Source organism: Camelus bactrianus, chromosome 17 (genome assembly GCF_048773025.1).
Source record: "Camelus bactrianus isolate YW-2024 breed Bactrian camel chromosome 17, ASM4877302v1, whole genome shotgun sequence".
NCBI classification, from domain to species: domain Eukaryota; kingdom Metazoa; phylum Chordata; class Mammalia; order Artiodactyla; family Camelidae; genus Camelus; species Camelus bactrianus.
This window is the reverse complement of record NC_133555.1, coordinates 22,259,624-22,276,287: the sequence shown is the minus strand read 5'-3', so window position 1 is coordinate 22,276,287 and position 16,664 is coordinate 22,259,624. Positions and strand designations below refer to the sequence as shown.

At 42.7% G+C, this 16,664-nt stretch overlaps 1 protein-coding gene and 1 long non-coding RNA gene across 18 annotated transcripts in view; one reads left to right on the top strand and one right to left on the bottom strand.

Annotated features, from left to right (window-relative positions):
* ADAMTS9 (ADAM metallopeptidase with thrombospondin type 1 motif 9) overlaps positions 1-16,664 on the bottom strand; it is a 156,972-nt gene that overhangs the window by 42,798 nt on the left and 97,510 nt on the right. The gene's annotated exons all lie outside the window — the stretch shown is intronic.
* The window catches only part of LOC105066574 (uncharacterized), a 34,086-nt gene that overhangs the window by 7,166 nt on the left and 10,256 nt on the right, over positions 1-16,664 (top strand). For 5 of the 12 annotated variants that reach the window (XR_012499901.1, XR_012499903.1, XR_012499896.1 and 2 more), the window contains one exon: positions 44-14,692. This is a non-coding gene — a long non-coding RNA (uncharacterized LOC105066574). The remainder of the gene's footprint in view (positions 1-43; positions 14,693-16,664) is intronic. The other 7 variants (XR_012499906.1, XR_012499902.1, XR_012499904.1 and 4 more) reach the window with 7 other exon arrangements.

Here is a 16,664-nt window from a genome sequence, read left to right as displayed (position 1 = left end):
TAAGATCACTCCTAACAAGAGTCATCATTCCCCCCTTTGGCAGCGCCGTTTTGGATAACGTCTCAAGGCTCAATACGGAAGGAAGGTAGCACTGGAGAAAAAAATGTCGACAGCATTACAGCAGGAATCCTGTCCAGTATTTTGGGTCACTCAAGAGGGAGGGGAAACCCTGATAATTCAGGCCAAAAATATGAAGCCCATGAACCTGAAACTATCATGAAATTCTGACTGAAAGAAGTCCTACTATGAATTAGTAAGGATTCCTTTTGGACATCTCACTTCATGCAGTCTCTGATCAAGATATGCCTTCAATAAAATGCCTCACGATTTCACTCTTTTGGAGGAAGGTGCGTTTCCAAAATACAGCTGCGTTCCATTTCCTAGCGAAATGATTTAAGGAAACTCTTCTACCATTTTTCAGAGGATAAGCTCTCATTTTCCCAGTCCACGGGAAAGAAGGTGAAAAAGGCACATCAGAAACTGAAAGGTAAGCCAGCAGGTGAGTCTGTGCCAATCTGGGGAGGGAGGCATTACCTTTCAACTTTGATCTGCAGGTTCACTGAACTGTTTTAAATGTGACCTTGTCTGACCACATCTAAGAAACTTGACTTTGATTTCAGAGTAGGTTTCTCAGAAAGGTTTAGGAATCAAAGTGCCCATGGAGTCGGGACAAAAATGTGATATGACAGCTTCTTGCGGAACAGGCAAGAGGCTAGCCCCAATGAGTACGCTGAGATATTCAACGTCCATTGCCTCATTAGCGATTACAGAAGTCATTACCCTTGGATCAGAAGCTGGCTGGCTCCGGTTTTCAAGCCACATTATTTCCCAGTGTAACGTTCTTGCATTTCAGAGGGAAATGAGTTTAAGAATGAAGAGCAAAATGTGAAAACGCAACGAAAATAGTTTTCAAGTGTCATTTCCTTCTACCCAGGATTTCTAATTTCCCCTGCCGACTTGGTGATTTTTGTTAACTTCAATGGCTAAAGTGCCTTTTTATGCCTAATGAATAGTATCGTGTAAAACATACAGCCTAATATAAATTCAACCACAAACTGTTACCAAGCATGCTCAAAGTTACACCATTCACAAATGTGCCAGACATGTTTTTCTAGTAAACATAAACCATCATACACATTTCAAGGGTAGGTGCTAGAGAAAATTCAAAATATGTAGGTCAATATATTTGGCTATAACTTTTTGCTTCTGGAGATGGAAACACTGTTGTTTTCATTTGAAATCTCACCTTGTGAATGTTATGATGTGGAGTAGTGTTCTGGAACCCTTAAGAGAGAATACAGTGTGAAAGGAAGGAGCCAAATTTGAAAATTTTTACCTATACCGGAACAAAAATATCCATCTTTCAGCCTACAGTGTTTTTGAGGTAATAAAGATTTTGGGCTCTAATTCTAGAAGGCTTTTAGTATGAATCTCCAAGAAGTACCCCTGCAAACCCATGGTCTAATGACTAACACAGATAATTCCTACTATTAGTTATTAATAATAGGAATACTTGATATTTTAAAGTTACTTCCACACCCCCAAAATACAGGCACAGCATTTGGCGTGAGTTCATCTGTTTATACAGCAAACATGTACGGTGCACCTACTAAGTTCCAAGAATTATGTAAAGGGCTGGGAATATAACAACGAACAAATTACCGTAACCCCTGCCCTCATGTTGCTTAAAGACCAGTGAGGGAGATCAGCATTAATTAAGTGATGGCAAAAATAAATACATACTTGTTCATTCAGATGCGTGCTCTGAAGGAGTCGGAGGGGCTGGAGGGTTTGTAAGAGGCTCCCTGAGGCATTCTCTGGGGCCAGACCATGCAGAGCTCTCGGGTCATAATACTACATTTTATTCTCTATGAGATGGAAAGTCATTGAAGAGCTTGAAGTCAGGGTAAGAAAGAGTCAGATTTTTGTTTCAAAAATTCTACCATGACTACTGAGTAGACAATGGGTGGAAACCAGAACACTAACCAGGAAGCTAATGCCATTGTCCGAGTGAGAGGTGATGGTGGCTTAGATTAGGGTGCAAAGTGGTGGGGTGAAGGAAGCTGATGCACTGAAGACATCTTTTTCTGAAAAAGGAACGATAGTTCCTGATGGATCAGTTGCGGGGTGGAGGGGAGAGGCAGAGTCAGGAAGGACTCCCAGGTTTCTGTATGGACAACTGGATGGACAGTGATGACATGAAAAGAGATGGGAAAAGCAGCATTGAGAGTCAGGGATATATTTATTTGTAAGAAAGAAGCTGAACTGAAAGGATATGGGTTCATGGGTGGTAACACGTGCTTGATTATGGTGAAGAAACAGATAGTTGTCTTAGAGTAATCAGATGAACACAGATCAACTTAAAGCAAGTCTACCCTGAGGGATCATCACTTTGATATATAAATAGTCCAGACAAGCCATCCCTCCATATGGAGGGGAAAAGAGACTTGATGGAAATGCTATTTAGTCATCTGTCCATTAGTCTGCACATCCCATGAGCACAGGGAGGATGGCAGCTTTGTTTATCACTATATTCCCCACACTTTATATAATTCTTGGAACTTAGCAGGTGCTCAGTAAAAGTCTGTTGCATAAACAAATGAAACAAATCCCATCTAGTGGTCCTTGGAAGAGATAGCCCGAAAGCAGAGAGGAATCGACAGAGGCAGAATTAGAAAAGGCACAGCTTTCTCCCATTTATTATGTGCCAGGCACAGCTCTAAGACTGTACATACATTATCTCATTTAATCATCCCAACAACCATAGAGAGAGGTACTATTATCAGACACAAATGGTGTTTACAAAAAGGCATAACCACAACGCTTTATATATATCTCTTCCCACATGACTTCGTCGCAAGTGGCTAGATTGTGGGACCAATAACAGCACAGTGAAGATAATTAAATCATCAACAACATCACTGATAATAATTCATCTGAGGGGCACCCCTGGTGCAACCAACATCCATCACCCATGAAATGAAGATGGATGAAGTCGATTTGAAATAGGATGCCTAAAGAATCTTTTTAGTATCTGGATCAGCTGCATCCCACCCATTCATTCCTATGTATGTGTTTCTTATTTGAGGACTTGAATGGAACTGATTTGGAAAAGAAAGACTGACACTTCAGCATGACTTGCTACACATAATATTTGCCTGAAATTAAGATCGAAAAGTGATAAGGAAATTCTCAAGGTATCTAATCTGATAACTAACCCTTTTCATTACATGCTTTCTAACTTACCAGTGAAGAAAAGCAGCTGCTTGTGGAAAATTTCCTATCTAACAGGTTTATTAATGGGTCTATTATGATTCCATAAAGAAGTTACCATTTTAATAATCAAATAAACACAGGTTTCGGCCCTTACATTCTGAGGGAAATTTCCATCTGATCATTTCCAGTCCTTTCTCAGGTGCTGAGTTTTGCATCACTGCGTGTCACTGAGATGGAATAGTGAAATTCAGTTACACATCTGAGGGTTCCTGCCCTGGAGAATATTTAATTTCTTTTATTTGCAACCAAAATAGCCTCCTAGTTTGCCAGTAGGACTGTAACTTTTTTCCTGTGGGGAAACACCCCAACTTGTTTTAAAGAATGATTTTTTCCTCCAAATTTGAGCAACACTCTCAAACAGTGTAATCTCTGCTTGTTACATAGAAGCACCAAGGTCAGGACCTCAAATGCCAGGGCTTTCGGGCTTTTGTTTCTGCAAGGTTGTTCAAAGAGAGTATTTAATGTGGAGCTCTGTTCAGATGTTGTCTTAACTTTTTAGACTAAAGTCGAAGAGTCTGGAAGCCATGTATTTCAACACATCTGGTGGAGATGAAATTCAAGGCCTGGGCAGCGTGCTCAGAACCTCCACCAAGGGCTGGCTCTCTCTCTCGTGGTAGCTCTGGCTATGGCGTGGATATGCGTCCCACGGTTCCCGGTGTGCCGCCCCTGGCATTAGGGATGCCCTGCATCGATCCTTTCACTTACATTGAGGTGCATGGTCTCTTAGTCACCGAGAAGCCAGCAAACAACCCCAGTGTGTCTGCCTGGATGAGAAGGGCTGATGACCTGGAAAGAATGAGACTCCCAGCGCTACCAAGGCTGCTGAGAACCTGGACGTCCAAATGGAGATGGAGGCCCACACAGAAGTGGTAAGGACACCATGAGGAACCAAGGAATAGGAAGGGGAGGGTGGAGGTCGGGGATGTACATAGAATCTGGCCAGAAGGAAATGTCTCGGTGAGGCTGGAAAATGCTGGGGCTCAGAGGAAATACTGGAGCGGGTGGGGTGTGGACCAGGACTGCCTGAGTTGTAGCAGGTGCCTGACACATAAGAGTTAATGGGTGGTCCAGGAGGTCAGCCCTAGCAGAGTGTCTGGGCACAGTTCTGTATGTCTGCGCGACTTCCATCTCCAAGTGATCTGGATACACAAGAGTTTGTTTCTGTGAAATGTGTTATGGAGGATGCTGAGCAACCACCAAGTCCATACTTCTAAGCAGAGGACTGGCTGACAGCAGGTTAGAAATAAGACAGAACCGAAAAGGCCAAGAGAAAGGTCATGTACTAGAAGCCATTAGCAAGCAAAGTCAAGACCCTCTTGATGGAAGGATTTTTGACAATCAGATAGCAAACCACCACTCTGAGACTGGCGGGCAGAGTTCAGTTGTGAGACAGGAGACTGTACTGATTATTCTTTGAGGCTTTTCCCTTGTGGTTTTATAAAATATGAAAATAACATCTAAATCACGTCATTTAAAAAATGACGTGTGTCTTTTCATAACAACAAGCTCCTCTCAGTTCTGCTCTTGTTTTGCCTTTGTTTAACCAAACACAATGTCAAACCTCGTCTGGAAAGTTACGTTATCAGACAGGAGGCAATGCGTGTGCCCACGGTTCAGAGCTGCCTTTGCCAATTACAGTGACGGATGACGTGAGGACTGCAGGACTGTCACACTATCAGGAAAGGCAAAGGGACCCCAGCCTGTATCCACTGTTTCACCAGAAAAAAAAAAAGTTAGTGTAAAGATACAGACTGAGGGATCAAAGTTTTAAAACTGCTTAATATAAGACTTGGAAAACCATGTGGGCTGGTCACATGGAAAAATAATAGTAGCTGTAATTCACGTATGTTTATTTACTGTTGTCCATACAGTAGGCAGTGGGCAAATATTTATGGGAATGTGTGAACACGTGAAAGCTACAGTCATCATGGAAGTGTACTATAAACCAAACACCATGCTTTCCTAAAGTTTTCAAGAAAGAACCACCTGGGACCTGACTCAGAGCTGATGCAGAACTGATTTGGCACATGCCATTTAGACTCAAAAAGGCCACCCTAAGAGCACTCTTCCACTTGGAGTAGAACTATTAGAAATCACACTAGCTAACTTTCATTGGGTTCTTATGATGAGTGGGACCGGGGGCTGAAGGGCACTGGCTTCTCTCAGTTAATCCCTACAGCAACCGTGCAGTTCAGGTGCTATTAAGATTCCTTTTTATGGACAAGGAGACTGAGGATTAAAGCGGTGACATCACTGGCCCAGGGTCACAGAGTGAGGAAGCAGCAGGGCTGGCTTTCAAATAGAGCATGTGTGTCTCCAAAAACCACCGCTTTCTTCCTTAAGGTACAATGAAAAGAGGGCCTGGTTGAGAAAACAGGCTGCTCACCTCTGCTCACCCACAGCGACAACAGAAAACAAGGACCTCAAAGAACTGTCCCTTAAGACTATTTGGAGACCTCTGATGCTCAGTTTAGCAGAAGGAGAGTGGTTATGCAATATATTTCTGACTTTAATACTTTCTCCACAATACCTTCAGCATCCTGGGAAGAAAGACACTATGAAAAGCAAATAAACAGTCACATAAGTAAAGGGCCACATTTCCCTATGGCCAAAGCAACACCCTGGTTTTCTCTTGGCTGTTTTCTAGGGTTGATTCACCCTTTGAGGCTGGTCTGATGCCACCTGGTGAATGACTGTCTCCATTCACTGGTGAACGGCCCTTTGCATGGTCATGAATGGAAGGTTACATGTAAATTGTGGCCTGCCTTTTCACCAAGGACTAACTGAACTCTCAAATGTTTGAGCTGTAGGTCATCTCAGAGGTTTGACAAATTTGTTTGACAAATTCAACACTGTGGAAAAGGAGACGCGGCATGCTCACAGTCACATGACAGGGAAGGAGTAGATGGAGACTTAGGACTAAGAGGAGTTGGTGTACCCAGCACAGAACAGTGTTTGGTACCAATCATGCTGGGGATCTGTGACCAGATTTGGTGTTCTGAATGGTTCCTGGGAACCAGATGTTCTGATTCTTTCTACTCCGGTTCAGTCATGCTCACACAGAGCTGGCACGATGGGCTGGGACTAGCCAAGGCAGGCGTGGATGCTGCACCTCTGGCTCTGAGAGACTTCCAATTCCAATATGAACAAGCATGGGTTTAACCACCTCTTGTTCCAAGGGCCCAGTTAAGAATAAATTCCATGGAGTGGCTGGGCATGGGTATCAGCACAGGATACCACAGCTCACACACGGGTGCTGGCCTTCACCCTGCTCTAAGATGTAGCCCTTCAAGGCACATATTTTGGAGTCAGACAGACCAAGGTTGGACCGAGGTTGGAATATTATCTGCCATTTTGCCCTGGTGCCATCTGGGGCAAGTTACTGACCCTCTCTCAACTCAGACGCATTCTCTGTAAAATGGAGGTGGTAGCCCCGTCCATCTATACCCAGTGGAGCTGTGTTACAATCAGACAAGACAATGCATAGAGAGCTCTTGGGGTTTTGGCCCGAGAGTGTAAAAATCAACACACGTTCACTGTCCCTGCTACTACTACTTCTACTCAGCAGAGTCTTTTAAAGTATCTTCTAAGACGTAGGTTACATGGTGAATATTTAAAAAAAAAATATGGAGTCGAAAATTAACATTCTAATACAGGCACTGCTGGGTGAAGGAGGAACGCAGTCTGGCAAAATCTCACCCGTGTGAATGGGTCACAGAGAAATCCCCAGAGCAGATATAAACATTGATGATTCCTTCTTTTCTGTGGGGCCTTTACACTCTTACAGACTCTTACCTATTAACATGGTCTCTTCTAACCACAGAAGACAGAAAGACACGTAAGTAAAAGAAAGACACCACACCTGAAAGCCGTATCTCTTTTCTACGCCATTTCCGGCTCACGCTTCCTATCGCAAGAACGCCTGGTGTTTCTCATTTGTTTTTTCATGTTATTTCTTCAAACGTCCTGAGGCAGAGAATCAGCACCAGCGCTAATCATTACCAAACACAGACTCACTCACTTGCCTGCTCTGTTCGGCTCAGCGGTGGGAGTGGTCACAGGCCTTTGTCAGAAAGCTGATCTCCTTAGTGGTGATGTGAACGTGCTTAGGGAAGTGTTTATAGGGCTTCTCACAAGACAAGAATGGCTCTGAACAGGGGCATCAGGGAACCAAAATGACCGAGGAGGAAGGAGAGAAAGCTTGGCCAGGAAACAAGGGCTGTGACTTCAGGGCGTAAAGCCAGTGTTGACAGGCCTGCCTGATGGCCGTTCATGTTCAGGACCACCATGGCACTTATTATCATGAAAAGGAGCTGAGAAAGCCTGAGATTGGCAGGGAACACCATGGAAGAAAGCGGATGTGGGAGTCACGGTCATTGCAGCCGGATGGGGCATTGGGCCATCCTTCCAGCCCAGTTGCCCCCAACACCCTGAGCCTTTGCAAAGCTACAAAGGTCTGAGACTGCGGGAGAAAAGGAACTAAGATTCACATGTCAACTCTTGGAACACACTTGAAGACTCCTATCAATACTATATCCAAGTAGGTGGCCCTGCATATGCCTTGCAAGGGAGGTGGCAGGGACAGGCAAAGAGGAGGCAGTGAGGGGTGCTCACGAGCCCCACACTTCCCATCACCTCCAAGGATTACGAGGTATGGGGCTCTCCACTTCACCTCAAAATGTGACAACTTCATATTAGAGGAGGGGAATACGATGTAACATAAAATATAGCAGCATATGAAATTAGCTACGGAAGTTGTGAAACCCAGATTGGGGTGGATGCTTTTTGTTCTACAGGAGTACAAATATTACAGTTTCTCTCCCCACCAAGACTGAAACAAAAACCAAGAAAATGTGCACAAGCTGTAGGCAGTGAATTCTAGCATGGCCACATCCAGTGGTGTCCTCGGGGATGTGAGACATGTTATGTCCTCAGGCCCTGATACCCCGAACACGCCCTCTGACCCCCCATTCCCCACCACACTGCCTACTTTTGTAAGGCTTCTTTTCCCTTTCAAGGTTAGACGTGGTGATGCGTTGTAACCTGACTTCAGCAAAATCACAGTATTGGCATTTTTGAGGAAAGAGGTGAAGATGGTACCAGGACCCACACTCTGTGCTTGCCACAGAAGTGTTTATGAAGGCAGTCTGGAAGATGGGGAGGGTAGCAGGTGAGGTTTTGGTTCTAGCATCTTTGATTCTCAGCTGTTCCAAAGATGAGCACAGAAGAGTCTGAGTAAGTAGGTGATGGAAAAGTTACGGCTGGTGGGAACAGGGACCCAAGTTTCTTGGTGCTTTGAAGATAGATTGTGACTGAAGGCCCACACTGGAGGGATCAAGGCTACCTGGAGATGTCATTCTGCTGAAAGATGACAGTGCTCGTGAAGGCCCACTCATGACTAAAGCTACAGTCATAGGCAGCCAGGCACAGACATGGGAAGCTAAAGTCACCTTTGTGAATATTTCCATGGAAAAGCAATCCAGGTGGGCTGTCTTTGGACTGTCACGTACCCAACCGATGTCCGTCCCTTGGGCATCCTCCTCCTCCCAAAGAACTAGTCTAAGTATCATTCAGTCATTTAAAAGACACCAGGGCAGAGTCCATTTAACTTCTTCTTCCAGTCTTCCTGTGCCTGCCTGTCTGGTCCTTCCTCCATCACCTTTGCATGAAAGGAACATTTTTACTTGCCATCATGTCAACTATCTTGCACTGAAAAATTTACAACTTTGCGGGGAAAGTAGTTCATGTAATGAATTTGCTTTTGGGTGGATTTTCATGCCACCCCAGAACTGAAATATGCATACCTATCTGACCCTATAAGCAGAGAAATATATCTCAGCAAGAGGGAAAAAGGCGATCTTAACCATCATTGAATTAGATCCTCGTCCTCCAACTGTAAAATGCTCTACTGGGAGTTCAGAGAAGACCAAGTTACTATCAATGTGTACTGTTCAAGACCTTTGTGGCTTTCCTTGTCTCCTCCTCCTGCTTAACTTTTGTAAAGAAAAGGCTGGTACCACTATGAAAGGACGAGATGAGAAGAAATAAGAAGCAGCTAAATGTAAATGGCTCACAACATGGAAGATTAGGCATGTGAAGTGGCTAAAATTATGTTCGACGGTTTTCTGTGAATCTAAATTATTTCTGAACTACTCTGAGATTTATTTCAATGGAAATCCAAGGGTTGAGACAGAAGAGTGTGGCAGTTAGGAACTTCATTTTGGAATCAATCAGACCTGGTCTGACTAGCACTCGCTCTTCGTGATCTTACGCGAGATGCTTATCCAGGTATGAAACGATGGTGAGTAAGCATCTTAAACCGAACACGTCCAAAAACCGAAGTCCTGATCTTCCTACCATCTTCATTTCCATCATTGGAAAGTCTATCCTTCCACTCATCCACTGCTCAAAATTTGGAGTCATCCTAACTCCCTTCTTTCTCTTGTTATCCTGTATCTGAACTCGGAGCAAATTCTTCAGCACTAACCTTAAAAACAAATCTTAATCCTACCATTTCTCACCATTTCCACTGAACACTCTCATCTGAGCCAGTATCTTCCCTCCACTGGCTTCTTAATGGTCTCCCTGCTTTGGCCTTTATTCCTCCTGTAGCTTCCCCTAAATTCAGAAGCCAGAGTCATTCTTTTAAAACAAATTCATGCTCCTACTCAACTCTCCCTCCCCACAATGGCTTCCCAGTCAGTAAGTATAAGCAAAAATCCCTCCAACGGTCCTTTTCTCTCCCCCTGCCATGATCAAATTCCATGTTCCTCCTCATCAAGTCCATCTCTAATTTCATATCCCACCGCTCACACCCCCTCTCTTACGGCCACACTGGCCTTCCTTGCTATGGCCAAGATATGCCTGGCATACTCCTGTCTCCAGGTCTTAACCTGAAATACTCTTCTCCTGGGTATCCACATGGCTTATTTTTATATTTTCCCACATCTCTGCTCACATGTCACCTTCTTATTGGAGACCTGCATGACCTTAAAACTACAGTTCCCATCTCCTCTTCCACGCTATTTTCTCTCTAATTTGTTTTAATCTATGGCACCACTTTTTTCCCCACAATATATATTTAACCTCTTTTGTTTTGTTTTTTATTTATAGGTTATCTCCCCCTCCCCACTAGAATGTAAGCTTGATGAGTTCAAGGATTTTTGTCTGTTTTGTTCACTGCTATCTCCCCAGTGCTCAGAGCAGTGCCTGGCTTACAGAAAACACGCGAATCCTTTTTGGAACACACAAATGAATGCATGAATGAATTGTATCTAATAGAGCCGAGGGCCACTTATCTCACAAGAGATTTTAAGGATTAAGCAAACATTCGACACAATGCTCAGTTCATTGTAAGGACCAAATAAATAGCTCTTGCTCTCGCCTATCTCCTGTGTCCATTCAGTCCAAAACTGGTTAAACACTCTTGTGGTTTAATTTTTAATTCATAGTTAGAGAACTAAATACCGCACAAGGGACATCTAAGAAGGAGGTTATCTGAGCATGTGATGTAAGATAGCAGATGGCAAATGGTAGAAGCTGGAAACTCAGAACACCATGCTGTCCTGCAAAGTCAAGTCTAACAGTGAAGGTTCAGCTCATAGCCCCTGAGACCACCGTATACTCTGAGGGTCACAGACTTTTTTTCCCCCAAAGATGTCACCTGAGATCAGCACGCTTGCCAAGTGAAAAAATGTAGATATACCGACTGAAAATAGACTACAAAGAAATGTAATGGACAAGAACGGGTTCTATTGAGGCCAGATACTATCTCCATTCTGGCTGGAAACATCTAAAAGCAAACAAAACAAAACAAAACAAAACAAAAAAACCTAAAACTTACACATCTGTTCCAAAATAATGGGTCTAAGTTTGAGCCTGAATTTTTTAGGTTCCCTTTCATTTCGAAAAAGGCTCTCAAGGTATAGGGTATTCAGGACTATAAAACCAGCGTCAAGCCTGAGGTTTTGTAACTATAGACTGAATTCGATAGAATTAAATTATTGCCACCCTCCTATACGTTCTCTACAAGCGAGCCACGGCAAACCTCTCTACTAAGTGAGGGGGTTATTACCTGAATAATAGGATCAGACTATGTCCAGAAAGCAGATTTTTTTCTTACAGATGTACTAATTCACATCGTGCTGTAAATGTCCAGGAGAAAACCAGCCCTTTTCAGAGCTCTGGTCTGAGAATGTTGGGTGACCGGGGCTAATTTCTGAGTTCCTTTGAAAATCGTTCAAAAGCAACTGAAGTGTTAAAAGGGGCCTATTCAAAAATTCAGACTCCAAAGCTCAACTTCAATGGCTTTTAAAAAGCAGAGGAGAGCTAAATTGGTTTCCACTAGAGCAAGAGCCCATTTTTTGTGTGTGTCACAAGCCAAAATCAGTATTACTAGAAGTTCTGAAAGCCCTACCAGAGAGGAAATGGGAAAGCATGAAGTTTTGCAGTCAGTTGGGTCTGGATCGAAGAATTATGGATTGTTATGATGGGTGGGAAACTTGCTTAGCCTCCCTTGAACTCAGTTTTCTCACCTGCATAATGGACATAATAGGGCTCATTTTTCAGAGATTATATATAAGGACTAGCAACAATGCTTACAAAGCACCAGGCCCAAAGCTTGGCTCACAGAAGATCCCCAGTAAATTAGAGGCCTTCTCTTATTCTTTCTCCACTTCTGGTCAAATTCATCTGGCCAGCTGCAGATGGGCATTTTTATGTGCCACATCAAGACATATAAGACAACTGGTCATTAGGTGGTGACTGGGATATAGAGAAACCCACTCATTCAGGAAACTGAGATTTCATTGGTGACTTTATCTTCTCATAGCCTAGAATCACTGGCAAGATTATAATCAGGTAGAAGGCAAAACCTCACCTTTAATTTGAAAGAGCTTTTAACATAATTAGCCCATTGGTAATTTAAGGTTCTGTTTACTTCTGGAAGGTGGTGCCCACTCATCTTATGGAGAACCAAGTTCTCTTCTAGAGCCCCAGTGTGTATGCCTACTTTTTTGTAAAAATTTCTAGTCTTCCATCAAATAAAGTTTAAACGTTGGGGGAAAAAAATCCATATTTCATTAGAACTTAGGTCCTACCATAAAACTTCTGAGGTTGATGACAATGTCTTGGGTTCATTTTGCTTGCCTTTCCTCTACCTTCTCCTGTCTCAAAGCTCTGGTGTCACTTACTAGAGTTTATGGCCATCATTACCGACCCTTTTGAAGAAGGAGAATTGAGATTGATTTTCCTTCTTGGGGCCAGGAGATGCGTCATCTAAAAATGTTCTCTGTCCCACCAATCTCAGAGTTGTGTCTGCCATCCTGATCATATATATATGTGTGTGTCTGTGTGGCAGGGGGGTTTGAGGTTGCTAAATTTACAGCAATTGCCATCTGCTAAAGCAGGAAAGATTTGCAAAGTGGAAAAGGAGAGCTATGGAGGGGTAGAACTTCAGAAACTTTCTTTCCCAGAAGTTCATGTTCTGAAGAACAAAGTTAATGCCACACATCTGAAAAAGCTGATCACAGCTTCCTCTGATGGGTTAAAAAAAAAAAAAACTGATGGGAAAATAACTGACTGTGAAAACCTAGTGATCTCTAAGACATAACAATTTATCTTCTCCGAGAGGAGGAAGAGAACAATTTCAAAACCTCTAAGACTTCTCTGAATTTAAAAAAAGACTGGAACTTAGTATCAAACATATTTGGGAAATCCTGCAGACTATATACCTCATTAACGCCCATGAGAATATGGAAAGGCAATTCTGCTATAAGAAATTCATTAAACCCCGAGGGAGAGATGATATCAGCCCCAGGGGACACTTACCAATGTCTTAAGACATTATTGGTTATCACAACCAAGAGGATATGCTACTGGCATCTAGTGGGTAGAAACTAAGGGTGCTGCCAAACATCCTGTGATGCCCAGAACAACATCCTACAACAAGTAAGTGTCTGGCAAAATGTCAATAGTGTCGAGATTGGGAAAATCTGCTTCAGACCCATTTATAACTCATGGAACACTTTCTGTACCACTGTCTTGGTCTCTAGTCAGAAACGTGGTCTCCTACTGCCCAAATAAAATGCTCACTAGGATTAATTATGCTTTTACAAAAGTACCCCCTCTAAATTCCTAAATATTCAGTTCTGAAACCAATTCCCAGATATAGCTGGACCATGATACATGTGCAAATTCTCTCATGGATGAGGGAAGTGCTGTTTGTTTGAAACATCCAATGCAAAGGAGTGTCTGCCTGCCTGCCTGCCTGCCTGCTTGCCTGCCTGCCTATCTATCTATCTATCTATCTATCTATCTATCTATCTATCTATCTATCTACCTACCTATCTATCTACCTATCTACCTATCTATTGGTCTGTCTATCTATCTCTATACTATCAGTGCTATCAGAACAATCCAAAAGTATGAACCTGTTGCAGTAGTCTTTGTTTTCTTAGAAATTCCCATCCTCATTTAAGCCTTTCTTTCCAAAGTCGGTCCCTCCCGCCAAAGTCACCATGCAGAATGTCTACGGACCACACTGGGCGCATGTATACACACTAACAACTTCTCCTCCAGGCTCCAAAAAAAGACTGATTGATGCTGCTTGTTGATTTGCAAATTCAGAGTCTGTTTAGACAACTTTGAAGCCTCACATTTGTAGATCATCCTTGAGAATCTCTGACTGACCTTGCTGGGTTCTTAGGATTTCACATACTATTTGATGGCAAATGCAAATCTCCAGAGAGCAGTGTTTTCTGACAGCAAACCAGTGTCCTTCAACGGGGCTTGCCACTGTTACTTCAGCTTTGATTTCTGGCTGTGAGTCCTCCCTCTTCTGTGGGGGCCGTGCTGTGCATCATAGGACGCTTAGCACCATCCCTGGCTGCGCTTCACTAGATGCCAATAGTACCCCCCAAACCCGTTTGTGACAACCAGTGATGACTCCAGACATTGCCCAATGTCCACTGGTGGATACAAATCAGCCCCAATTGAGAACCACTGAATTATCCCAAGGTTTCCAGAAAGTCCTTCAACAAGCTCTCAAAACTGATGGTTTTAATGGATTTGATGAGGTGGGCAAAGCACACAGACCTTTTTTGTGGATGGGGGTGGTAAAGGGCCCACAAGAAATCAACCTAACGAGGTCAGGATCCTAGGCTTAGGGTTGGGATATCCTGGTCTCTGGAGAACGTGACGTGTACAACGTAAAATCAATTCCCATGCACAGCAATGAAGATGGCCACTACCATGAAACAGACAGGCTCTTCCGGAGGCAGCACTGCCTCCCTGACATCACAGCCGTGACCTGCCCCTGCTACGGGGTTCCCAGATACTTCCCATCTGATTAAGAGAAAACCAACGAGAAGGAAACCATGATTTCACTAAGAAAGGACAAACTGCAATGCAGGAATAGGTGAGTTGGTTGAGAGCGGGCTTTTTTATTAAGCACAAAGAAAACAAACAGCACACATCTTTGGAAAAAAATTCTTCAGTTTTTCAAAGGACTCTGAGCTTTGACTGGGGAGCAATGGATAAAAAAGTGGGGGCTTCAGTTGGCCATGTATTTACTGGAATTTACTGGCAAGACTGGCAATGAAAGTCTGGATTTCCCTGAGAAAAGAGGAGCAAAAAAACACACCATTCCCAGAGGTCTTTCATTTTAGCTGCCTGGGTGGGAGGGGTGGAGGGAGGAAGGGAGGAGACCAAGAGAAGAACAAGTTCATGGGAAAAAAGCCGATGAAAAACTAGGAGAGATTCTGTTTCCGCCGAGCTCAGACCAGAGCACCCACTTTTATTATGATGTTACAGTGTAAATCTGAGATTAAACACAGCTTCCTAAAATGTGGCAAGAGGTTTTAAAGTCTGGAAATAAACCCAGATCCACTCTTTGCTTCCTTGTGAAGTAAAATACCCACTCCGAACATATTTATATTTAAGAATTTTAAAAAATAACTTATTCTGAAAAATTTCAAATTTTAAGAAAAATTGCAAGAACATCACAAAGACCTCCCAACCCCTCTTGTCCAGATTCCCCAGCATTTCAATTTGCTTCCTCCTCACTAAATATATATATATATATATATATATATATATATATATATATATATATATGCCATTATTACTTTGTCTTTTCCTGAGCAATTTGAGAGCAATTTGCAGACACAATGTCCCATCATCTCCAAAACTCTAGTTTCCTAAATACACTCTCATACACAAATACCATACAATTCTCCAAGTCAGGAAATCACGACCGAGACACCACCACCATCCAAACCTATGTGTTTCTTTTTAATGATTCCCTTCTACAAGTCAGCCCTTTATTTCCATAATTTTAGGCCAATGCAATAAGGATTTCAGCTCCTAAGTAGCTGGGATTGCTCTTTCATTCATTTCGATATTGATGGTTTGCCTACTTTGCGAAAGGCACCGAGCTTGAACAGCGGGGCCTCTATGTTCCAAAGGAAATTAAGGTTTGGGGCAATTAAATAAATGACTCAGTTAAAAGGATTTTGACTTGAAATGTGGTGTCTCCATTTCTTCCTTTGTTCTAATTAGAAAAAGGAAGCAAATCCACTGTTGGGTTTTTTGTTTTTTTTAATGTTGTCATTTTCTCACTTCATCTTACACATCTTCCAAACCATAACCATGTCTTAACGTTCACCTGCCACACAGATGCAGGACCACTTCAATAGTTGGGAGGATGAGGGGTGAAAAAAGAAGAGAATGCAAGGACAGATCTCAAAGTGGCTGACTGTCCTATCAACGGGAAGGAATAAGACTTAGCATTGCCAAAAGAAGAGTTCAACTCCTGTTAGCAGCTTAGTATTAGCTCAAGAAAGAGTTTGGAGGATATTTCAACGCATTTAACGTGTTTTATTTCAACCAGAGAGTTACTGGCATGAGGTCGCTTTTTGATAAATTTTAACTTTGTCATTTTTCATAATTCACTTCTGGTGCAACAGTGTGTCACGTTCTACAATAGCTCTTATCACCACAGACGTTTGCAAACCCCCAACTGGCTTTAACAAAGTCTAATCATCCTGGTTATTTATGTATCTACTGTACAGAGAAAACGCTTAGATTTATTACCTCAAGTTATTCTATTTCTCTTTGTGTATTAAAATGTTAGAAATATCACTTAATGCTTGCTTAATAAATTCTGGATGCTTATTTTCCTCCAAATCTTCCAGAAGCCCCTGAACTTGCTCTTTTTCTGGTTTAATTTTAAAAGAATCAATTTTCTCATATTCATCCCTTAGGATCTCTGAGCAAAATCTGTAAATGGCTCAATAATGCCAGACTATGTCATTTAGTTACTATCTGGAAGAACAGGAAATCTTACGCTGTAGACATCTTCTTTCCATAGCTTCTCACCGCTTCACCAA